The sequence below is a fragment of the Bactrocera neohumeralis genome, chromosome 4 (genome assembly GCF_024586455.1).
Source record: "Bactrocera neohumeralis isolate Rockhampton chromosome 4, APGP_CSIRO_Bneo_wtdbg2-racon-allhic-juicebox.fasta_v2, whole genome shotgun sequence".
NCBI classification, from domain to species: Eukaryota; Metazoa; Arthropoda; class Insecta; order Diptera; family Tephritidae; genus Bactrocera; species Bactrocera neohumeralis.
In genome coordinates, this window is record NC_065921.1 from 77,707,091 (window position 1) to 77,733,583 (window position 26,493).

Here is a 26,493-nt window from a genome sequence, read left to right on the forward strand (position 1 = left end):
CTGTTCTTTGCCATAGCTTTTTGAATAGAAACGCAAAATATAGCATATCTTCAGAAAATATAGCATACCAAAAGGCGCGACTTTAAAATACACTTTTTAAATGGGTGCAACCATAAGACTATTTGAGAATGGAAAACCACATATGCATAACACACATAAACAGAAACATAACTTCAAGTTTTGAATGAAAAAAGCATTAGCATAGCTTTAGGCGCATCTTAAAATTAAAACAAAAAATTACTTAATTTTTAATATTTGAATTGCAATACATATTGTTCATGACAACACTTATCACGCGTTCAAATCAATAAGCGCAAAAAAAACTTAGCATATACACAGGCGCCATTTCAAATTTCAACCATGAAATGACTTGTATTTGCAAGTTTACTTACCTATTAAAAAGTAAAACCCGATGAAAAAATAAAGAAAAAGAAAGCTGCTAATTTGTAAAGGTCTTCAAAATATATAGCATATCTTCAGGCGCGATTTTAAAATATACTTTTTAATGAGTGCAAACACAAAGCTGTTTAAGAATGGAAAACCACATATACATAACACACAAAACCAGCAACATAACTACAAATTTCGAAAGAAAAAGGGCATTAGCATAGCTTTAGGCGCATATTAAAATTGAAAATTTTAATTGATATTTACCACTTGAATTAGAACACATATTGCTTATCATAACACTTATCACCCGTTCAAATCAATAAGCGCAAAAAAAACTTAGCATATACACAGGCGCCATTTCAAATTTCAACTATTAAATGACTTGAATTTTACAGCTACTGCAAGATTGCAAACCGAAAAATTTTTATAATCCTTCTACCCACTCACCTCTTGTCTTACATACACAAAACGTAAGCTAGTCACTCAGCTAAACCCAGACTCAAACGCGCACTGCTGCTTAAAAGTCATTTACTTTCACAGCGTTCAAATTTACTTAATATCTCCGCCGCGTTGCTCTTACCAGCTCAGGTTTATTTCAAAATACGTTGGCGCCTGAATTGTTTTTGTCACGCATTTTCGGAGTGTGGCTGGTTGCTGAAATGTTCCTCAAATTTTCATTTTCGTAGCTGTATGGTCTTTCAGAGACAAGTATTTTATTAACTTTGGCCACCTCCACACTGTTTTCCGCTTTTTATTTTGCACTGCATCCTCCAGAAAATTCAATAGACTCGTCAAATGTCTCTTTCCTTACCACACCGTTACGTGTTGCCAATTTCGTTTCGGGCATTTCCGCTTGAGTCTCAGTTATTGCTGAAAATTGCTTGCCTTTCCAACTTTTCACACATGAACACCTCGTCCCAAACGAGTTTTTGCCTTTTTGCAACACGACGTGCGAGGTAAAAACTGCTCACAGAGAGACTGTCCATTTCTTCGTTTTGGTGCTTAAATTGATATTGAAGTTTAAGCTGACGCCGAAATTAAAATTGAGACCGTCGAAAGAGCTGCTGATTGTAACGAAACCTGAATTTTGCAATAGGGTCCAACAAAAACGTCTACAGAAAAGAATAACGGAGTGTTGTAGGAAGGTAGTTTGAAAATTTTAGTTGGCTTGTATTTCTAATAAGTTTTCAGCTGTCTCACCATTTAAGTTTGCTATCTAGTCGAGTTTTATCAGATGCAATTGGAGGATTTGAAAACATGGAAACTCCTCAATATTGTCCATGGACCATAAAATACTAAATTTCATTCTTAACAGGTACCGAAAACAAAACACTTTCATCCTAACAGCTTTCACGGCACTGTCCACCAAGTCAAAACCATGAATTTGCGATAAAGTCGAACTTCCACCGTAGGTAGCAGCAAAACTCACCTGAACTTACAGCTTTCAAGTCACTTTCCGAAAAGTCAGACTGATTTCTGATGTCACGAACTTATTCTAAAGTAGAACCTCCTACTTAAGTATTGCTATGAAAGACAAAGTAAGAAAGAACTACTTATAAACGAGCATTATACGAACAACAAATTATTTGAGATAATCCAGAAAGAAAGTAGGAGTTCTTATCCTTGACCTGACAAACTCATCTTCTTCTATACAGCTTCTGCAGAGGGCGTCTGGTAGAATTCCCAGCCTTACTGTGTAGACACCAATAGGGCAATAATTTGTTAACAGCCACAATACTAGAGAGGGCTAGCCTTACTGAGGGCAAAGAGATTACTCTTGGATCGATCTTGAGCCAAAAAGCTTTTGCGACAGCTCATGTACCAATGGTGGCCCAGCGCTGGTCAAGCTTCCGTGAAGTCCAGCCATCTAGTGGTAGAACACAAGAGGATACGGGAAAACCGACCCGCTCCCATTCTCCCAATAGCAGTTCTGGGGTGCCTTTTTTGGCTAGCTAATCAGCTCTACAGTTCCCTGCGATTCCGCTGTGGCCTGGCACCCATACCAGTTTTATCACAAGACACTCGATCATCGAGGCACTCCTTGACCAGCCCTGAACGCACTGTTAATGAGCTGTGCCATCTGAGTGGGTAGTGAATTCTCTAAAGAAGGCTGCACTCCGGAGCAGCATATCTATTGCAGCCCAAGCAGCATATCTATTGCTCGTTTAATGGCGACAACCTCGTCCTGGAAGACACTGCAATAATCACGAAGTCTGATGCTTGATAGAGAGCTTCTGGCAAGAAACCGCTCCACCAACCTTCCCCCAACCTCATTTGACCCGTAAAGCAGCTCACTGCCGGCTTCTTTCCATCCATAACTTCCTCGCCGGTATATGTGTAGAGAAGAAGCGGCGGCCAGAGTTCGGTTTGGCGACTCCGTGATCCAAGTGAGCCGGTATGAAGTCAAAATGAGTGAGGATTTCCTAGTGTTTAGACAATTGTTATTTTAGGAACCCAGACCCTCTGAGTCTGATGGCAACTTTCGCAGCCGCACACCTTCCGACGGTGTCTATGGCCAATATGTGCAAGATGGCGTTAAGTGCCATGGTTTGAATGGATCTTAGTGCACCACACATGATGTTGAGCGCCGTCCGTTGAACTGACTCGAGTTTCTTTGCAAGTGTGGTCTTTTCTAGAGCTCTCCACCACATAAAGACATAGAACATAATGGGCTTGACTATGCTGTCGTAGAGCCAGAAACCACTTTCTTTGAAAGACTCCATCTTTTTAATTAAGAAATAGTTTTCCTAAATATATGCAACACATATGTAATGTAATGATGTCCTTCGTCACAAATTCCACACCTCTCCAACTTGCTATTTTGCATTCATTCCACTCCAATAAATAGCTACTTCCTTCTTTTCATCCGAGTAGATTTTGTGTAGTCAACTCGAAGACCAATTGCGACCTCCGACAGCACAGTCTCACCCTCAAATGCAATCACATGAGCAATAGATACGTTTGTAGATTTCTCTACTTCTAGAGACTACAGTGCCGAATCTCCGCTTTTCATTTCACATTTCACGTTTCCTTGGATGTATTGCGGGCACATCAGCCAAGCAGGTGCGAAATAGCCACATTTGTCCGCTGCAGTCAGGCGTTCATTGCAGAAACTTGGCAACTTAGCAAATTACTGAAACTTGAAATATGGTAACAGCAAAGCACAAATGGAAATCGCTTCGCCAACCAGCGGCGGCTATTGTGTGGAAGAGCTCGTGATAGTAAGGAATACAACTCAAAATCGAGGCAAGGCAGCAAGTTGAAGAAAGGTGTAAACTTTGCAAGGACACCGCACTGCTGGAGATGTATGTAAATGTATTGATGTTGAGCTATATATCTACATATATATAAGTTGCTTGCTGTCCATTTAAATGGAAAATATTACCGCAGTGAAGCGGAGAGACGGAAGAGAAAGTGTGGTAGGAATTATGATAATAGCTGCCGCAAGAATGAGTAATATGAGTAAGAGAAATTTTAGAGGGTTACAAAATGTGACTCACTGATGACTTAGATGGTGTTGAAATATGCAATTTAAATAGAAGAGACTCATTTTTCAAGAATTAGTTGGTAAGATAGTGATCGGAGAGGCAGAGAGAGAGAGCGAGGTATGGAACTCCCGATCTAAAAGTAAAACCCGATTAAAAAGTAAAAAAAAGGATAGCTCACCGATGCGAAATTTGTGTTCAATCTTCCACTGTTCGGTGTTATACCCGTACGCTTTCAAAAAAAAGTTTTTGGAAAGTTGCCACCTGACTGAAAAAAATCAATCATAAAAATTTGTTACGAGAGACTGAAACTGCTGTACTAGCAGCAAATTAGGAGATTAAGGTGAGCTTACGATTGACATATTTTTGGCAGTGGAGTTGCCACCTGCATAAAATTTTTACTTTAAAAATAAATTATAATAAATATTGTAGTAATAAATAAAAAATAAATAGCTAAAAATATTTCTTACACTGAAGGAATTTAAGAGAGTTCGTATTTGGTTATATTTTGAGAAGTGTTGCCACCGGGAAAAAATATTAGCACCTAATTAGAAAAAAAATGATGGTAATTCAAAAACACAGCTTTAAATAATAAATTTATTTTAAGAAATAGTACGATAAAAAAATTTTGAGAAGAGCTGCCACCCGTTTGAAATTTTTATTATATTATACTGGCACCAAAAATAAAATATATTTTATGGTATATACATATAACTAACTTAAGAGGTTAGAAAAGACTTACGGTTGAACAAAATTTTTGAAAGTGTTGCCACCTGAAAAAAAAGATTAGCACATAATTAGAAGGTTAAAGATAATAATTAAAAATTATCTTTAAGAAATAGTAACAATAAAAAATATTTGAGAAGAGCTGCCACTCGTTTAAAAAACTTTATAATAAATATTGAAACTATAAATGAAAAATAAATAATTACCAAATAGGTATCCACTGAAGGCTTTTAAGAGAGTTTGTATTTGCAAATAATTTGTTAAGTGTTGCCACCCGAAAAAAAATATTAGCACATAATTAGAAAGATAATTATCATTACTTAAAAATGGCTCTAAGAAAAAACTTTTCTAGAAACGAGTATAATAAATAAAATTTTAAAAGAGCTGCCACCTGTTTTATTATATTACATTGATATCAAAAATTAAATATACATATGTTACGGTATAAATAACTAGCTAATGTGGTTAAAAATACTTACGAATGAAAAAAATTTTTGGAAGGGTTGCCACCTGAAAAAAATATTAGCAAAAAATTAGAAAGGTAAAGATAATAATAAAGAAACGGTTTTAAGAAATACAGCTTTTTATGAAATAATACAATAAAAAAATTTTTTGAGAAGAGCTGCAACCCTTTTTTAACGTTTTTTTATATATGTTTATATACCACTGGCAAAAATAAAATATACATATGTTATGGTATATATATACATATAACTAGCTAATGAGGTTAAAAAATATTAAGATTGAAAAAAATTTGGTAAGGGTTGCCACCTGAAAAAATATTAGCAGAAAAAAGTAAAAGTAAAAATAATAATTAAAAATACAGCTTTCAAAAATAGTACAAAAAAATTTTTAGAAGAGCTGCCACCTTTTTAAGTACTTTATAATAAATATTGAAATGAAAAATAATATTTAATCAAACAAACCTGAAATTAGGCAACGTTACACATATTTTTGACCTTCATAATAAAAACGGGCTCTCAAAAATAATTCAAAACTATTTTATAAAAATATACATATGAAAAAAATTATGAAAAATATTTTCCGCACACCCTAATGTAAACGCACACATACATTTACACTTATGCGCATATGCCGATAAAATAAAAATCCTTTTCGAAATCTCTAAGTAACTATTAAGCACTCCACTCCCGCTAAATTAAAATGCTTTTTCCCTCTCATCGCACTATGCATTTGCACTGCACAACAACAACAGCACTGCAAAACAACAATAATAAAAACAAACGACTTGCATTTGTATGAGTGCAATGCAAACTTTTACCTTTCATCTTTGCGGTGAACCGCACCAAAGCGGTATGCCAACTTAATCTGTGTAAGCCAACAAAGCACGAACAACAACAAAAGCAATAACCGACACACACATTCGCATTGTGAAACGAGTGTGTGTGCGCTGTGTTTATTTGTGTGCATATAAGCATCTCGAGCATTTATTCTACGAATTTATGTTATCCATTAAGATTTTATTTCGCACATGGCACACACACACATACATACTAACACAGATATGTGTAAACACACAGAGAAAATATGTATTTTGAATGCAAGTAACAGCCCGCTCGCTTAATAGCGGCATTCACTTTTACCGGAGCTTTTAGGTCATGAAGAGGTTTACATACGAACTAACGGCACATTTTCACACACCTATGCAGTTGATGTGGAATATGGAGAAAAGTAAAGTTTTACGCTTCGATACACAAGTATTATAAAACAAGAGAACTTGACTGCACCGCACAAGTTTCGAGAGTAATTCCAAGAAGAACATGGTGCTTGTCTAAATAGGCGTACTTAAGAACGCTGCAACTGTGTGGGTTGAAACTACTGTATGAAATCGTGAAAAAATATCTTCAAGCATTTGATTATATTTCAGTATTTTTGTGGGTGAAGAACATCGTCTAGTGAAGTTTACTATAAATGTACGACAAACGCTGGCCGTAGTATAAGCAATGTTTGTGTTAAGGACTTGCCACCTGTTTAATATTTGATATAAAAAAAAAAATTAAGAAATAAAACGATATGATAAAGAATTGTTGCAAGAGCAGTAAACAAACGACACCTAACATTTTTTCCAAAATAGGTTGCCAGCTTGTAAAAAATATTGTTTCATACAATCAATAAAAAAAATACATGTAATAATTATTACAATAAGGATATTAGGCTGAAGAGGTGTAAAAAGGCGCGCAGTTGAAAATATTTTTGGGAAGTGTTGCCACCTATTACAAATGTTTTTAGTCATTGAAAACAAAAAACAAAAAAAATATTGCAATAATAATATTAAACCAAAGTGGTGTAAAACGTCCCGCGGTTTAAAAAAAATTTTGGAAGTATTGCCACCTGCGAAAAATTTTATTAGTTAATTACAATACTAAAATAAATATAAAAATAATATACAAAAATAAAACAAAAATATACAAAAATAAATACGTACCAAGTTTTAAAAATGATTTTACTCAATTTTGGAAGTATTACGAAAAATTTTATTAGTCAATTATTGTTGCGAGAGTATAAAAAAATAGCTAAAAAATAAAATAACAATAAAAAATAACTCGTTTATACAATATTTCATTGGGTGGCATATTTTAGAAAGGTTGCCACCTGTTTGAATATTTGAATAAAAAAACGATAGGGTTAAGAATTAATGCAATATGACAGCAGGACTGCAGTAAAACTAAAATAAATACACCTGAAATTTTTTTCTGCTACAGATTGAAATTTTTTTCTGCTACATATTGCCACCACTTCAAAAATCGTTGCTCCTTGAAATCTAATCAAATACTTTTTTTAAACAAAAAAATTAAATTAATTATTTCAGTAAGTACATTAAACTGAGGAGGTTAAAAAAACGCTCATTTGAAAATTTTTTTCGTAAGTGCTGCCACCTGTTACAATTTTATTAATCAATTACGATGCTAAAATAAATAAATAATAACATACAATAATAAACAATAAAAAATATAGCACATTTAAAAAACTATTCGCTTCAGTAGGATATTTTAGAAAGGTTGCCATCTGTTCGAAATTTTTTTTATTAAAAAAAAAAACCTGATAAAATAAGAAAACAATAAAGCTTGGTTTTAAACCCCATATGGTTTTATTTTTCGAAGGTGTTGCCACCTTTTTCAAAATTTCTTAGTCAATTGAAAACCTAAAATAAATATATAATACAATAAGGGTGTCAATTATAGCATATTTAAAAAATATTCGATTCGGTTAAAAATTTCGAAACGGTGGCAACTTTTCTGTGTGTTTTAGAAAGGTTCGAAATTTTTAATACTTTTTACAAAACCTGATAAAATAAGAATAGCATAAAATAAGGGTTTAAATTCTCTATTGTTTTATTTTAGGAAGAGATGCCACCTGTTACAATTTTAGTAGTCAATTAAAATGGATTCAAACACACTTAAGACATATTTCCTGTACCACTTACACTTACCACCTGTTACAAATTTTTGTAAATTAAGCGCTGACATACCTCTGAGTTTCTTCCTGACTGCTGACAGGAGCTCCTTTCTCTACCTCATTTTTTGACATTTTACTGATTATTCAATAACTTAAGCGCGTAATTCAGTGCCATGCACTTAAAATATGAAATTTAGAAATCTTATTAGTATTTCACCTTCACACACACTCTTGAGAGAAGTTTACCACGCACCAGCTGCGCCAGGCCCTGCCGATAACACCGTTGCTTGAAGCATAGCCCAAATGAAGGCGCAGAGTCCATTTGAATTAAAATTTCATAATTTCGCAAGAGCATGTATGTATCAACACGACCTTAACACGTACAAACACACTTTTGCGTTTCATACGAATTTGTGCTCGTGGATTCTTCTTCAGCTGAATTTTCACTTTATAAATATTTCGTACTCTCTGCAGTTCGCGCGTTCTTCAGTTGAGCGTTTCAGTATTTTGAGGTAATTAAATATTTATGCGATACGAGCGTGCATGTGGCACAAGGACGGCGTCAAGCAAAAATTGTGAAAAGCAATGTAAAGTCGACTGCGAACAGCTGAGTTGCCGTGGAGCAGAGTCAGCAACAATCGGCTGCAACAATGACAAATTCACAGTGTCGTCGCCATCAGCAGAAATTACGGCAACAAAGGTGATATAACAACAACAATAAACCCAGCAAGGCAAGAAGAATGGTATGGAGCAAGGCTACACCGCCTAAAAGCAGGCACTAACAATTAGGTGTAGCAGGCGTTATGAGGTTAATATTTCAAAAAGAATAGATATATAATAAAATTGAAATATTAAAACTCCAAAGTAATAAAATAGATCTAGTTAAGGTATTTAATATTGGGACTGGTGACTCTCTTTACCTTTATTCATCATTAAAACCCATTTTAGTCCTCTACATAAGGCTATTCACCTAAATTGTAATTGTTGATTTTTGGAAATCTTGACTAATTTCATTTTACTTTGGAAATATTTGACGAACTTTCCATGGCATTAATTTAAGAAGCCATGAACCATTGACGATACAACAATTTAAAGAGCAATCCTAAAACTCGCTTCTAAAATTCAATTGTAACGGAAGTTACAAGCATTCCAACCTCTTTAAGACCCAGAAGATAAAGTCTGTTAAATTTGTATTTCGTGCTACCGGAAGCAGGCAAACTGAAACACAGTATTTGAAAGCAAATTGAACGGAAGTTCTTAAAGATTCTCGAAGGACCTTGGTAAATTTAAGCTGTCGAGTTTTGTGAATCCGACTGGCCTAAGATAGGGACTCAGAAATATCAAATTATCTGCAATATTTGCAAGAAACTCTTCATTCATTCCGCAATCCCTTTTGGAACAAAATTTACCTTTGAGCTCTTTCATAACCTTATGAAAGAGAATCTCTCTGACAAATAAAAGCTGTTTTGACATTGTGGCGCGAAAATGGACGATAAAGTTGGTGCAGAGATATACTACCCAGAGTTAGGCATAAGGCAACCTTTTAAGCTGCCGAACCACTGTAGTATATTACAAGCTGAGGTCTTTGCTATTGCGAAAACCGCGGAACTGGGCTCTTATACAACTGCAGGCAATTTCAGAGTCAACATCTACATAAACAGCCAAGCAGCAATCAAGGCAGTAATCTCGTCTCACATATCGGCCAGAAGTGTCTTGGGAAGCAGGACAGCAGTGGAAAGTGTAACCAGAAGCAAGGAACTTCACTTTTATTGGGTTTTAAGCCACAAAGGCATCGAGGGCAATAAAAAACGAGATTGCCAAAAATTACCCGAAAACGTGATCAACAGTGGGAAATCCATTCATTGTCTATACGACGATGTCGAAAGAAATCAAAACCCGATAGAACGAGCTACCTGAGTGCAAAACTCCAAAAGTCATGTGCAAAACTGTAGATTGGAAGTACACAAAATTCCTATTGGCAGTCGTTAGAAGAGACTTTATGAACATGATGGGAATACCAACTGCTCACTGTCTGGTGGCGACATACGCTCGCAGAATGGGGCTGACAGATCGAGAAGACTGCAGGAAATGTAAAGAGCAAGGCATCAGGTAAACAATGGAGCATCTCTTGTGCACTTGTCCCGCATTCGCAAGACTACACTGTGAGCATCTGGGGTCCCCACGGTATCATATTGGAGGAAGTATCGATAGTGAAGCCACAGCGACTGTTAAAATTCCCGTGAAGCGCAGGCGTTCTAAAGAATGACTACTCCTCAACGTCTTAGTAACTGAACTCCATCTGGTAGCGCAAAGCACCAAAACTGGTCTATGCATGTTTTATTGACCCACTAGATTAACGTAAACTAACCTATCATATTATCAAGTACACAGAGTTAAGCAAACCAGACGAGTTTCTAAGAATTGGCAGCCCAGATTTATACTTGTACTTAACACGCCAAACATTTGTTTTAACAACTTTTTTTTTGGTTTTTCTCCCACTTTTGGTGAGCAGGTAATTTCACGTTTTTGGCCGATCGATTGGCCACCAAGATCGTTTGATATCACACCGTTAAACTTCTCCCTGTGGAGATGTAAAGTCTCAAGCAAAATATCACGCGTGTCATTTAGCCAGTAACAAGTCGAAATGCTCGAACGAGTCATCGAAAATGCGGACTGAACATATGGTCAGATGATCCAGAGAGACGTAGCCGCAGCCAACATTTGAAAGAGAAAATCTTCAAAAAATAGATCTCAAAAAATGTTTTTTCGAATGATAATGAACATTCACAATTGGAAATTTTCATTTGTCATTTGAACCAAACACAATGGTATGGTAAAACTGATCTAAAATATGGAAAACGAAACTTGATAGTATCCTCAGTGCAGCTATACCACTTTGATGAGGTATCCGGATACCTTTTTGTATGAATTCAACTCGATAACTATGTTGTTGAGCGCAGAGAAATAGCTAAACGAAGTCTCGTTGATTAACTTAAATTTCCTACTGTGAAATTCTATGCATTAAGGCCTTCTTATCAATGAAAATTGTTTTCAGCATATTTCCGTTTATTTTCCGTTCATCTATAAAAACAACCATTTATTAGCCCAATCCTACCATTAACAGTAATTGGTGCGATTACGCACAAGCTGAGGTCATTTAAGGGTTAATAGCAGCACATAGATTACTAGTTATCGCCGTTTAACCCTAAGCGCTGTAATCGCTACACAAAACCTTTTATAAAAGCAGTATGTGTAATATATATACTATATATGTCTTATATACTTACATGTATGTTGAAAATTAATGTTGTTGAGTTCTCTATTACTAACGCACACACATATTATATGGAATAGAAAATCAGTAAGCAGCGATGGAATCAAATCACGAATCAAATTGTATAGTAAAAAAATCAGCAAACTCTTTTTGGCCACGCAGCCCACTATGCACAAAATCACAAAGCTAGAGACATTTTATTTAACCACGACTCTCGTCAAGCAACTTGACAACAGCCGCTTTGCAGTGACGTTGCATTTCGAGCACAATTTACTGTAAATGACTCCATTAATGTGCTTCTCTTCTTTGGACTCTCATCTTTTTATACTCTCGCAACAATGTTGCTAAGGAGAGTATTATAGTTTTGTTCACATAACGGTTGTTTGTAAGTCCTAAAACTAAAAGAGTCAGATATAGGGTTACATATACCAAAGTGATCAGGGTGACGAGTAGAGTTGAAATCCAGATGTCTGACTGTCCGTCCGTCCGTCCGTGCAAGCTATAACTTGAGTAAAAATTGAGATATCATAATGAAACTCGGTACACGTATTTCTTGGCTCCATAAGAAGGTTAAGTTGGAAGATGGGCAAAATCGGTCAACTGCCATAACTGTGTCATAACTAAGCATAAATAAAGATATTAAAGTGAAAGTTGGCACAAAGGATCGTATTAAGGAGGGGCATATTTGGACGTAATTTTTTTGGAAAAGTGGGCGTAGCCCCGCCCCCTACTAAGTTTTTTGTACATATCTCGGAAACTACTATAGCTATGTCAACCTAACTCTACAGAGTCGTTTCCTTCAGGCATTTTCATATACAGTTCAAAAATGAAAGAAATCGGATAATAACCACGCCTACCTCCCATACAAAGGTTATGTTGAAAATCACTAAAAGTGCGTTAACCGACTAACAAAAAACGTCAGAAACACCAAATTTTACGGAAGAAATGGCAGAAGGAAGCTGCACCCAGGTTTTTTTAAAAATTGAAAATGGGCGTGGCCTTGCCACCTTATGGACCAAAAACCATGCGTGAAATCTCAGAAACTCCATCTCTCTGTATAATACGAGTATATACATTAGGAACCGATTATATGAAAAATATGTAAATGACGGTGATCACTTTATCCGATAAACTTAGCCCTTCCTTACTTGTTCGAGGTAGTTTGCAGTTTAAGGCATCAAGTTTGATTGTTCGCTTTAAATTAGATTACTTATGTCACCAAGCATTAAGAACATATGTAACTAATATAAAAAGTTTCAAGTCATTTATTTTCGCTTATCAAGCGAGCAACCGCAATCAGCTTCATTATTTGGAAGATTTTTGCCAGCGAATGCTGCCGTGAGTGATAAGCAGTTAATGTACTTTTGTTTGTAAAGTTTTTTTTTTTCAAAGAAGATACGAATAATGTTTGCTCTAACTGTGATTTGGTGCGCCCTTTTGCTTTAGATTTGGTTTGGATACCGTGATTCTAAAAAGCTTTTGCTAATTTAGATTTGGTAAATTTGGTTTTGTATTGAGGGCCATAAAAAAACGTAATTTCTGAAAATAAAAGCTGTTAGATAGTGAAATCTGCAAATATTTTCATTTGAAGAAAGCGCTATGACATTAGAAGTGAATCACATAGCCTTCTTCTTCTTAATTGGCGTAGACACCGCTAACGCGGTTACACTCTTATAGAGGATTGTACCTGCTCTGTTTAGCTTTGCAGCTCGTATTATTTTCTTCTAGATTGTCTGAAGCCTCGCTTGCTATCGAACGGCTTGGAGAGGTGCTTCCCGATTCTGACGAATATTTTTATATTGCGCAATGTCAATCTTCCTTTCAGAGGTCTTCCCCAAGATTTGGCACCTGGTGAAAGTCAGGTCGATTGTAGATTTTCCAGGTCTAAAGCCACACTGATAAGGTCCAAACAGTTTATTATCGAAAGAACCTTATATGCGATGTTGAGGAGGCTTATTCCACGGTGGTTGGCACAGATTTTGGGGTCTCCCTTTTTGTGGATTGGTCAGAGCACACTTAAACTCCAATCGTTGGGCATGCTTTCGTCCTACCATATTTTACAAAGAAGCTGATGCATGCTCCCTTTCAGTTCTTGCTCGACCGGCAATCCATCGGCCCTCGCCGCTTTGTTGTTCTTCAAACGGGTAATTGGTATTCGAACTTCTTCATGGTCGGGCAATGAAACGTCCGCTCCATCATTATCGATTGGGGAATCGGGTTAAGATAGGTAAGGTAAATAAGCTGATATTCGTGAGACCACGAAAAATTCCATGTAAACTGCAAGAGACGCTTGTCCGTTGTGATGCCCAGAACTCATACGTACGGATAAAAAAGGCCGTTTTAAATCTACAAACCACCCAGAGCCAGCTAAAAATTGATTAAGCTGCCTAATATAACGTATACTTCAAAAACTGGACAGTAAAGCAGAAAGCGTCCAGTTGTTTCCATCTCATCTTCCACCCCTGCAACTTTGACAAGTTGCATCCTCCAAAATCTTAAGGGGCAATGTCCAGTTAGGAGATCTATCATTGCGGCAATGAGAACCTTGCTAAGAGCTAGTAGCTCCATAAATCTTTTGCGTTCAACTCTGTGTCAAAAGGCTCCCGCAACCCCACAAATGCTGATTGCTGACCAATGCTTGCTAAACTCGCGCGAAGCCCACAGATCCAGTGTCTGAGTGCACGATGACAGTGGAGCACCTACTTGTTTGGTATTTGGATAAGGGTGCCTTTTCTCGCGAGCTCATCGACCTTACAGCTTCTGACGTTTCCACTATGACCAGGCACCCAGACAAGTTTAAAACAGAAGTAGCTTAATGATACAGATAGAGAGGTCTTGTACCCCTTGACTGGCTTTGAGCTCAATGTCAACAAGCTCTAGTGCTATATAGCAGCCTCCCTCAAGGAAGCCTTGCTACGTTAGGGAACATCTGCTGCTATCTTAATAGCTGCCACTTCTGCTTGAGAGACATTGCAGTGGTTTGGCTGTCTGAAACAAGAGTTGATTGAGAATTTCCAGCAGCAGACTCGGCCTCCAACCTTCCTCTTGAATTTTGATCTATCCCTCTTATGCTTTATTAAAAACACTTACATCTTCGAAGTTAAGGAATGTTCAGAACATAATTTCGCATATTTTCTCTTGAAAAAATTGCAAATAACGAAGAGTAGTAGCCTTCTGGGTTGGTACTAGCTGGATAATGTATTTACTTACACTTGAGACTGCAAAGAGTACTAAGAAGTTCGCTGATATTCTACTTTGCTTCTTGCACTCCTTGCGTTGCAGTTCCTCCTTCTCCGCAAGCATGCTTGCTTATAACTGTAAGCAGGGCGTTTCAATGCCCTTCCCATACCAGTAGCAACGCCTGCTCTGTGCTTTCCGCGTACTAGCAATAAATAATCTGTTTATTTCCCACTTTCTACGCTTTTCTATCGTCTTGTTGCTCACTTTTCTCTGGCTTCCATTAAATAAGTTTGTTTGTTTATTTACTATTTTCTGTTTTATAAATGTTTTTTTTTTCGCCTTGGTGACATCGATAATAATGTGATTTACGCGCTGCAGCATTTGGTACAACAAACGCGCACCCTTTTCCGCTCTCTCTTGTGTTCTGCCTTCTGTTGTTAATATTTCAGACTTAAGGTTGAAGTTTTTTGTTATCAAAATTTAATTAAAAGTTGTTGCTTTCACCATAAATTTTTCGGCATGCAACGTTTGTTCTTCTAATGGCGTAATTTATTAGAAAGTTCCGGTTAAAGTAAGAAGCCAGAATTAATAGTTGTGCCGAAAGTCATTTTGACCATTTGTCTGGGTCAAGGGATATAAAAACAGGTGATTTAGAAGTTTAAGTTTAATGAAGCACCCGTTGCTGAGAGTGTACACGAAGACGTTGGAGAGCCGATTCGGTGCCATTTGCAACCACTCGGACTAACGTAATCTTGATATCCGTCTACTTAATACCTGAAATTGAAGGTAGTGATCTCATCAGGGACATTTGGTTTCAACAAGACGAAACTGAAACCACTAAAATCCTGCCAAAGCATAACCATTTTCAAACAGAGTTGCTTAAAAAAAATCTCCCAGCTGGTTTTCAAAAAAAAATTCCTAGTATTTTTCTTGCCAAGTAAACTAAAAGCAACTGTGTTTATAAACAAATGCAAATCTGAACTTCTAATTTAGGATATATACCTGTGAATGCATAAATAGCACAAACTTTTAGCCAAATTCATTTAGAATTTAACAAACAATATAACTAGCACACGTAGAAAGCTGTCATGCATGAAGACAAGAACTTTGTTATTCTAAGCCGAATATTAAAATTTAAAAGTTTGCAGAATATATGAAAACTTTTGGTTTTAGTTGGGCAAGGATGTTTACGAATGCGTATATTTGTTTGAAAATATTTATTTAGGCCTCCATGTATTCGTATATCTGGCTATGTACGAAAAAAGGCCAGAAACATCCCTTTAGGAAATAAAACTTTTATTTATTTTAAATCTATATTACATTCACTCGAAGTGTAACCAATTAAAAAAGCCATAAATTTGGTTTGGAAAATTATTTTTATTTATTTTAAAGTACAAAATGTGTGAAAATAATCATAAATTCAGGACCAATTCACTTTTGCTCGATATGACCAACTTTTGCCTTAACTATGACCTTGAGACGGTCAAAAACCGAATCGCAAGCTGCTCGAATGTGACTTGCCGGTAATTTGGCCCACTCGCGGACAATGGCTTTCTTCAGCACCACGAGACTGGTGTATTTTTTACTTCGGACTTTGCTCTCCAAAATGGCTCAGAGAGAATAATCCATGGGATTCGCATCTGGTGAATTCAAGAGTAATTGTGTGGTCGTAATGAAGTTCGGAACGTTGTTTTTCAGTCTTTCTTGGTTCACTAGCGTTTTGAATGACGGTACTGAGTCTTCTTGAAACGTCCATGGTTTGCGACCGAAATGTTTGTTTGCCCACGGCTTCAAAGCAGCCGCCAGCACACTTTCCCGATAATATGTCGCATTTACTTTGACGCCAGGTTCGTTGAAAACAATTGGAGAGCGCCCATCTGCGGTGACAGTGGTCCAAAACATTATTTGTGGCGGGTGCTGCCTTCTGATGGCCAACCGATGACTTAGATTCTCGTATGAACGGTCGGTCAAGTAAACCCTATCGTTTTGAGCGTTTACGAATTGCTCAATTGGAAAAATTTTTTCGTCAGAAAACACAATGTTCGGAATTTGACCGCTTTCGGCCAAGGATGCGTGAGCGTCCTTGCTTCCGTTATCCATCCATGTGTCTCAAATCGAAGGAGCTTTTCGCTGTATCATCATCTTCAATGCGAACGACCTGGCGTAGTCTGCGGATTTGTTGCACTTTTCTACGTAATCTGCGGATTTGTTGGACTTCTATGCATGTCGCCGTAGAGCTCATTCAGTTCGTGGTTCCATCATCTTCGTTATTCAACGCTCACGCGGATGGCTCCGAAGATAATAATTTTCTCGAATGATCCAAGCGCTTCCTCATTTCAGTTAGTCATAGCCCAGTTTTTGGGAGCGCTTATAAATATTATCGATTCCAAAAGCCATTAGGACCAAAGTTAAGCTCTGCTGTGCTCTCCTTGAATAATATTATAAAACCATAGTGGTAAAAGACCCGTTAAATATTTCTTTGAGACCTTTATATGAACTCTTTATGAACGTTATAGACAAAAAACTTGACATTTGTTATATAAATTATCTAGAAGAGACTAAACTATAGACTGTCAAAGTGTTTTGAGCCGAAAGTTAAATTCTAGATAAACTCAAAATGTGAAACGATGTTAACTATCTTCGGTAAGCCCTAAAAAATATCAAAGTTTATGTTTAGAGTGAGCGACTTTTAGTTCCAGTGGTTTCTCTATGGGCCTCCTAAAGGCCTAGGTCGTCGTCAGGCCTAAATCAGCCTAACTAACTAGTAACCTATAGTACAATGAACAATCTCTTTTGTTTTCACTTTCTTACAGGGTAGTCTATGTAGATACCTCTGTAAATACGATTATATCTATGTGTCTTCTAAGCGAAAGTTTTATGAAAAGGCTAGAAGTTGTTGGCTTTTGTGGGCAGTGAGTGTACAGTTGGTACGCACTTATATTATTGTTATTTATACACATATACTATAAGATTATATATACCTATGTATGTATATATATAGTCAGATGTGTGTGCAAATCGTAGGCAAACAGATAAGCAAAGATTTATTTGGCCGGATTTGTGTTTTGTTAATCGTCAAGACTTGGCAGCATGCGCTGCAAGAGAGAACAGGGTTATCTCACTGACAGCCAGACAAGAATCTACAGTAATAAAATTGCTGCCTCTGCTATGCCGCTATACACACATACTTATATGTATGAGTATGTTGCCATCAACTTTATAAAGTGCTCCGCAAATTGCTTGAGATTCCACTTACTAAGTCTTTGCACTGTGTAAGGGTGTGTTTGGCTCTCTTCATTCTTCTTTGCTCTTTATCGTTGTGTGCCTTCTGCAACTTTGCATGCAATTGTCCAACTTATAACCACATAATTTGGGCTATAAAATGTTTTGTACTCAGCCAAGTTATAAGTACAAGTACAATTGAATTTGAAAAGCCTGCGAACGAACAGTTAAGTGCTCGGATACGAATGCAGAGAGGGCTTCAGACCGCAAAACTTTCGTACATTTACATATGTTGCAAGTAGGCGTGTATACTACTTTTAAGGAGATTTGCGCCTAATACTGGGTCGCGCAAAAGTAATCCTCCTATCAGAAGATGCTATAAATTTTGCAATTGACCTCTAATGTCACTTCTGTTTTGACATTTGTATATTAAAAACACATGCGAAATACACGTAAATGAACAATACACTGCTCCAGAACGCGGGTTATTGGTGACTATTTATCTGACCGAAAATCGGTCGGTGACTTTGGCAGAACGTGCATTTCGTCGCAGATTTCCAGGCCGTCCGACGCCTACTGGTGAAACACTGCGACATTTAGCCGCTCGCCTCGGAGAGACTGGCACAACACGAGATGCTGCCAGGCGTGGCAGACCCCTGAGTAGACGTTCTGCAGAGAATATTGCAGCTGTTGCCGAGGATGTCATGGAAGCGACCAGACGACGTGCCACGTAAATGGGTATCAGTCGACGGTGTTTACAGCGAATTTTGGTAACAGATTTGAAGATGTTTCCGTACAAAGTCCAGACGGTGCATCAGCTGTTAGTTGCTGACCGCCAATCCCGACTAACATACGCTCAAGTCATCCTTAATCACCACCAAGAGGAAGATGATTTTTAATGAAAAATAATCATGGGTGATGAGGCCCATTTCCATCTTAGCGGGTACGTAAATAAGCAAAATTTACGCTTCTGGAGCACTGAAAATCCGCGTGTAAGCCACGAAGAGCCATTACACCCGCTCAAAGTCACTGTCTGGTGTGCTGTTTACGCTGGACCTGTTTTTTCTTCGAAGACGTCTCGGGCCAAACGGTTACTGTTAGTGGTGAGCGCTACAGAGCAATGATCAACGAGTTCTTTTTGCAGCAACTTGATGAATTGGGATTGGAAAATATGTGGTTCCAACAGGACGGTGCAACGGCATACAATGCAGGTGCCACCACCGATATGCTGAAGGATGCATTTCCCGGTCGTCTAATCTCCCGTTTTGGCGATTTGCACTGGCCAGCAAGATAGCCTGATTTGACCGCTCCAGACTTCTTTTTGTGGGGCTTTTTGAAGTCGCGGGTTTATGTCAACAAGCCTCAGACTCTTGCAGCTCTTAAAGACAATATCCGTCAAGAATGTGAGGACCTATCGCCGGAAGTTCTGGCCAAAGTGATGGAAAATGCCATAAAAAGGGCTCAAATGACAATCAACTGTGGCGGCGGCCATTTACATGATATCATATTCTCGACTTGATGTAAGAAAATGTAAAAGACCAAATAAAAATAATCCAGAAGCAGAATCAAAGTTTTTCATTAAAAAAAAAAAAAATACAGCCAAAAAACATCGGAAGGTTATTCGACCGACTAGACCACGTCCAGCACACAGTGAAGGAAATAAAGCAGCCGTTGCTGAGAGGTTACACGAAAACCGTGGAGAGCCGATTCAGTGCCGTATGGGACGACTTGGCGGACTCTACGTCGAGAGCTTAAATTGAAAGCGTACAAGAATTGAAGCCGCTCGACCTTCCCAAGCGACATCGCTTCGCTCTCGAACTTTTCAAAGAGAACCGACGTTTTCGGGCCAAATTTTGTTCATCGATGAGGCTCATTTCTGACTCTATGGGTTTATAAAAAAGCAATATTGAGACGAAGAACAACCTGAAGAGATTCAATAGCTGCCATTTCAATAACGGCTTGGTGTGGTTGGTGGCCGGTGGAATCATCTGTCCATATTTCTTCAACAATGATACCGGTGAGAACATTACCGTTAATGGCGACCGCCGACAATTTGATGCCTGAAAATTAAGCTCGTGATTTCGACGACGTTTCATATCAACAAGACGGCGCCACTTGCCACACATCACATCAATCAATGGATGTATTGAGAGAATACTTCGGTGAGCAGTCGATTTGGGCCGGTCGATTGACCACCAAGATCGTGTGATATCGCTTTGTGGGGATATGTAAAGTCTAAGGTCTATGCGGACAATCACGTTTCGATTCAGGCCTTGGAGCAAAACCCAGTTGAAATGATCGAACGAGTCATTGAAGATTGAACTCAAGGGATGGACTATCTGGGACGTAGTCGCAGCCAATATTTGAAAGAGATATTCTTCAAAAAATAAACGCGAAAGAATGTTCTTTCGAATAATAATAAACATTCCCCTTTAAGTTTGAAGTTTCTGTGTTTTTCCTTTAAAAAACAGGGTAGGGAACATCGATATGGATCACACTTTAATAACTAGCTTGTCAATTCTAAAATTTACAAAAAAATATTAATCATATTCAATTTCAACCACAAATCTATAAAGCAAACTCTTCTGCTTTTCCCCAACCAAGCACGCATGTTGCTCATACGCAGTGTCTTACCCACGATTGCCTTGTCAAACGAGCAGTAAACCCGCTTATTGACTTGAGCTAATAAATATAACATGGACTTATGCCTGCAAAGTGACATTTATGCAGAGTTTATGACACGTTTACGAAACGGAAAGACACACTTATCGTGCCATTAAGTAAATGCACGCATACATATGTATATAATACTTATAAGTATACACAAATATATATAGAATGCAGTGAGACTGCTTAAAAATATGCTTACGCCATGGCAGCTCAGTTGTGTATGCAACATAAATGCATAGACATGAAATTACTTATGCATGTGCTGCATATGTGTGTGCCTTCCAGATGCTATCCTTGCAATATTTCGAGTAAAAAGAGAAAACAGCATGACGAAATAAGGGAAAGAAAGAAGAAAGTTGAAGCAAAGAAAGCTAAAGCGGAAACTACAACGGATGCGCTAGAGAAAAGACAGCTCAATACAGTTCAACTGCGAACCAAGGAATCATTTGCGCTCATAAAAAGTAAAATTCTTTAAAGTACAGTAGTGTGCACAAAAATAAGTGCAGATCAGTTTATAGGAAATCATCAATCCTCAAATCCAAAGTATTTTTTCACATTAAATTATTATAGATAAAAATTTGGAGCGTCACTGAAGTAGATATCTGGACTCATTCTCTAGCCACAATACCAGCGAGCAATTATTTTGAGATCTGAGGACAGGAAATAGTTGCTGAGGGCCAGATCTGGAGAACATGGTGAAGTACTTTCGTAACCCTACGTAATAGTTTTGAGATATCGATTTCAAAATTTCGGACACTTCTTTTAGTCTTCAAAAAGCTACTCATTTTTTTAGGGTCAGCGATATCGGCTCACAATATCACTTAGCTGCCATACAAACTGGTCGATCAAACTAAAATCATTGTAATAGAAAGTATCATCACGAAATGTGGCGTAGATTATTAACCAAGGCAGAACTATAATCCCCTAAGAAATAGTTCAGTACTCAGAGTAATTAGTAAGGACTGTCCCGTAAAAAATTGACCCTTCGTTTTTCATTAATAACAAGAAAACCAAAAAATTCTTTCAAAGTCTTGTTTTATTTCTTATTAATGAGCACTATAGAGATTACAAATTATAAATAACATTTAACAAATTTTTATTTTCTGTAAAAATTTCCTACTTTTTTCTTAAGGCCCTTCATTATGTTTTGTACAGTGTTTTCATCGATAGTACCGTACGACCTTCGCCACTTATTTCTAAAATCTTGTAAATTTTTTGCAGTACCTTTACTCTTCCGGAGATTCGATTTCATTAGAGCCCAATATCTGTGCCCTGTGTTACAAAAAAATGCTTCTCAAACCGCAAGTACATATCGCTTGCCAAACCATATACTGCTTGGGAAATTTGGTAATTTTATTTTCCTTAAATTTTCTCTGTACTTGCCCCTTCTTCATACAGGTATAATATTCATGCCTCGGTAACTATTTGAAATCTGCCTTAACGTAGGTTTCGTCGTCCATCACGCAACAGTCAAATTTTGTTAGGTATCCTTCATACAAATTTCGAGCTCGTTTTTGAGCAACCAATTGCTTTTCATCGGAACGATTTGGCACTCTTTGAACTCTATATGTCGTTAGCTTACTACCACCCTTTATCCTTTGTACAGTACTTTTAGAGGTACCTGCTTTAACAGCAACATCTCGTACTGAAGTGTTGGGATTCTGCTTAAAAACTTCCTTCACTCTTTTTGCCAAATTTCCTTCTGCACCTGCTTTTCTACCTGAACCTTTTTTTCGTATAGTAGGTACACCCTTTGTGTAATTCGAAACAACCCTTTTAACAGTACTTTCCGATGCTCCAGTTTTTTGAACTATAACTGAATATTTTAATTCTGGAATTTCCAGGTAAGTGGACAAAACCAATTCGCGCACTTTTTCTTGATTGCTAGACATCTTAATAGTTTGAAGTGTTGACACCAAATGTTATATATTTTGTTAATCGTCAGATTATAGAGAAAAAAACAAGTCCCCATTGAGACTAATGCCATAAACAGTTACGTCATAATCTTAAGGAATAAAAGTGTCAATTTTTTACGGGACTGTCCTTAGTACTTCAAACTACAGAATATTTGAGGATAGCACCTTGATACGGATTCAGAAAATGGTTACTTTAGTGCCTGATGCCAGTAAATTCCAATGTTGTGGGCTTTAATCCAATAGCTTAGCATGGTCCGTGGACAAGTGAAGGTTTCTTACTAGGTCGTTTAATTTAACTTGTTCGATGGAATGGAGTTTTTTTTTAGCTGTTCTGAAGAAAATAGGCATCATCCATTTTTCCTCTTCTGTTCGCCATCGTCATCATATGCCAATTTTTCTTTCCAATTTTCTGGGGAAGTGAAATTGCTAAGCCTTTAATATGAGGAACAGATCTTCTTGCTGAACGAATCTCTGGACATTCAATAGTATGCTTGTTTTGTCCTTTTGTCATACAAAAAGTTTCTGTGAGAACTGAGTACATAATCATTTTGGACTATTCAGTTCTATATATTAAAGTACTCAGTACTATCATCACAATACTTGTATTAATGGTCGGTTCCTAAGCACCTTTAGGACCTAAATGACAACTATCGGGTGATTTTTTAAGAGCTTGATAACTTTTTTTTAAAAAAAAACGCATAAAATTTGCAAAATCTCATCGGTTCTTTATTTGAAACGTTAGATTGGTTCATGACATTTACTTTTTGAAGATAATTTCATTTAAATGTTGACCGCGGCTGCGTCTTAGGTGGTCCATTCGCAAGAACTGAAGCCGAACGATCTGCCACAACGTCGAATTTTCAGTGAATGGGCCTTAGAAAAGTTGGCAGAAAATCCGCTTTTTTATCGACAAATTTTGTTCAGCGATGAGGCTCATTTCTGGTTGAATGGCTACGTAAATAATCAAAATTGCCGCATTTGGGGTGAAGAGCAACCAGAAGCCGTTCAAGAACTGCCCATGCATCCCGAAAAATGCACTGTTTGGTGTGGTTTGTACGCTGGTGGAATCATTGGACCGTATTTTTTCAAAGATGCTGTTGGACGCAACGTTACGGTGAATGGCGATCGCTATCGTTCGATGCTAACAAACTTTTTGTTGCCAAAAATGGAAGAACTGAACTTGGTTGAATGTGGTTTCAACAAGATGGCGCTACATGCCACACAGCTCGCGATTCTATGGCCATTTTGAGGGAAAACTTCGGAGAACAATTCATCTCAAGAAATGGACCCGTAAGTTGGCCACCAAGATCATGCGATTTAACGCCTTTAGACTATTTTTTGTGGGGCTACGTCAAGTCTAAAGTCTACAGAAATAAGCCAGCAACTATTCCAGCTTTGGAAGACAACATTTCCGAAGAAATTCGGGCTATTCCGGCCGAAATGCTCGAAAAAGTTGCCCAAAATTGGACTTTCCGAATGGACCACCTAAGACGCAGCCGCGGTCAACATTTAAATGAAATTATTTTCAAAAAGTAAATGTCATGAACCAATCTAACGTTTCAAATAAAGAACCGATGAGATTTTGCAAATTTAATGCGTTTTTTTTTTTTAAAAAGTTATCAAGCTCTTAAAAAATCACCCGATATAAGAGTATCGAGTATTTTTCAGTTCTCATATTCCAGTATACCAGTAAAAATTACTTTCTTTTTTGTCTGAAAAAGTAGCGAGTGATAGACCCACTTTTCAAACTTTACATCACATTTGCAGTGCGAAGGCACACGGGTAAATGACAATTTAATTTTGTTTTGAGAGAACTTCTTTCCATTACGCAATATTAAAAAATATTGTAACTGCAGGGCAACACTTATTGTAATGTTACGGAGGAAACAGCTCCAGCACAAGCCACCATTTTCCGCCACACACACGTACATGCTTGGACGGGTGTGTTTTCCGCTGCTGCGTCTTAACTTAATTCACTTTTTCCATGGTTTCCAAGTTTGCAGAAAACCGTTTGTTTTTGTAACAGTCATTGTTGTTGCCTCTTCCTTGTTCTTGCATATTTCATTTGTCTGAGAATGTGTGCAAAACGCTGTTGCATGCAACATATTGTTTGTTTTATGACAGCAGCATACATTTTAGTTTACTTTCAATGTAAACAAAAAAAACAATTTTATGCATGTGTGTGCGAGGGTGAGTCATTTGCCAAAAAAAGGACGTAAAACTTCGCACTTCTTGTGCCGAGTTTAGATCAGCGTGCCCCACGTTCTTCATTTTCGCTGTTTGACGCCAATGGAAGATTCCCCTTGGGGGGGTTGGGTCGAATACTCTCAAAACTAGAGTATTTTCATCCATTCGGACCTAGCCAGAGTAGCCGCTATCTTTTAACTCGCTGAACTATGTCAATGGCATCGTATATCTTGTACAGCTCATCTTTCCATCGACTGCGGTATTCGCCACCATAAATTTTCTACAGAATCTTTCTCTTGAAAAATTGTAACGCCAACGAATCAGATGATCGTCCATATCTCTGCACTACATAGAAGGGCAGGAATAATAAGTGACTTGTAGAATTTGGTGTTTGTTCGTTGAGAGAGGACTTTACTTTTCAGTTGCTCAGTCCGACAGGTGCTACGTTGGCAAGAGTTAATACGTTTTGCATTTCGAGGCTGACGTTGTTGTTGGTATCAATGCTGGTTTCAAGATAGACAAAATTATCTACGACTTCGAAATTGTGACTGTCAACAGTGACGTGGGAACCAAGTCGCGAGAGCAATAACTGTTTCTTTGATGTCGTGAGATATTTCATCTTGTCCTTGTTCACTACCAAACCCATTTGCTTTGCTTTTTTGCCCAACCTGGAGAAAGTTGAACTAACGGTGCGGTTGTAGAGGCCTATTATATCAATATCATCGGCGTACGCCAGCAGCTGTACACTCTTATAGAACTTGTACAGTAGGGTGGCCCAAAAAAACTAACTTCAAAAATTCACCCTGGGCACCCCTCCATTTTTTTAGAATGGGGTTCAATATCCTTCTGTAATTTTTTCTGATTTTTTGATGGATGGGAAAAGGGTGCTCAAAGCACGCTAAGTTTCACGATTGATAACAAAAAGTCGAAAAAATAAAAAAAAACTTATTTTAATAATTATTTTTGTTTCTTTGTTGCAGGTGTTTCAAATATCTAAAACAGATGCTGAAAAATATCATCAATAAGATCTAGATTGACAAAACTTAATATTATTACGAAATAATTCTCATAATAGTACCCAAAGTGATACCTGTTTTAAATTTCATCAATAACTTATGAAAAACCATGGCGTCCAATTCTCCTGCAACAAGGCAGTGTGACCGTGTTTTCCTTTTGGGTATTACAGATGTGGAATCTCTATTAAGACTAAATCAACTATCTACTAATAGGCAAGTGCTTTTACGTTTTCACTGGCACTTGCATAAATTTAATTTAGTGCGTAGTGCAAGTCATATGACAGTTGAGGAGGTAACTCAGTTATGGGAAAGAGCTATCATACAATAAATACAAGATTAATTAAACACTGCGTTGATAAGATTGAGAAACTCCATTCAAAGTGGTTGTTGCTAAAAAAAAAATAAATCTCGTAATTCAAAACATCAAAAAGCTCGTGAAGATGAATTTACAACTGAGCTTGACTCTTTATTTGATATAGCTCATGCAGATGCTTCAAATTTGATAAAGATTGAAGAAGACCGTAAATTTCTAGCAGATCAGCGAGACCAGCGAAAAATGGCTATGACTTAAGTTGAGAAAAGCTTAGCCAAAAAGCAGGAAAGAACTTTACAGAGATTTAACGAAGATGAAGAGAGAAGACGAAAAGCCCAGCTCTTAGAAACAACACATAGTACCTCCAAAGGGACATCTTTAATGTATCGGGTGATTTTTTTAAAAAAAAACGCATAAAATTTGCAAAATCTCATCGGTTCTTTATTTGAAACGTTAGATTGGTTCATGACATTTACTTTTTGAAGATAATTTCATTTAAATGTTGACCGCGGCTGCGTCTTAGGTGGTCCATTCGGAAAGTCCAATCAAGAAATTTTCAGTGAATGGGCCCTAGAAAAGTTGGCAGAAAATCCGCTTTTTTATCGACAAATTTTGTTCAGCGATGAGGCTCATTTCTGGTTGAATGGCTACGTAAATAAGCAAAATTGCCGCATTTGGGGTGAAGAGCAACCAGAAG

At 37.4% G+C, this 26,493-nt stretch overlaps 1 long non-coding RNA gene across 1 annotated transcript in view; it reads right to left on the reverse strand.

Annotated features, from left to right (window-relative positions):
- Positions 1-26,493, reverse strand: part of LOC126756163 (uncharacterized) — a 120,274-nt gene that overhangs the window by 48,769 nt on the left and 45,012 nt on the right. The window contains exons 2-3 of the long non-coding RNA XR_007666549.1: positions 5,081-5,111; positions 4,618-4,648 (exon numbers count right to left, since the gene is read on the reverse strand). This is a non-coding gene — a long non-coding RNA (uncharacterized LOC126756163). The remainder of the gene's footprint in view (positions 1-4,617; positions 4,649-5,080; positions 5,112-26,493) is intronic.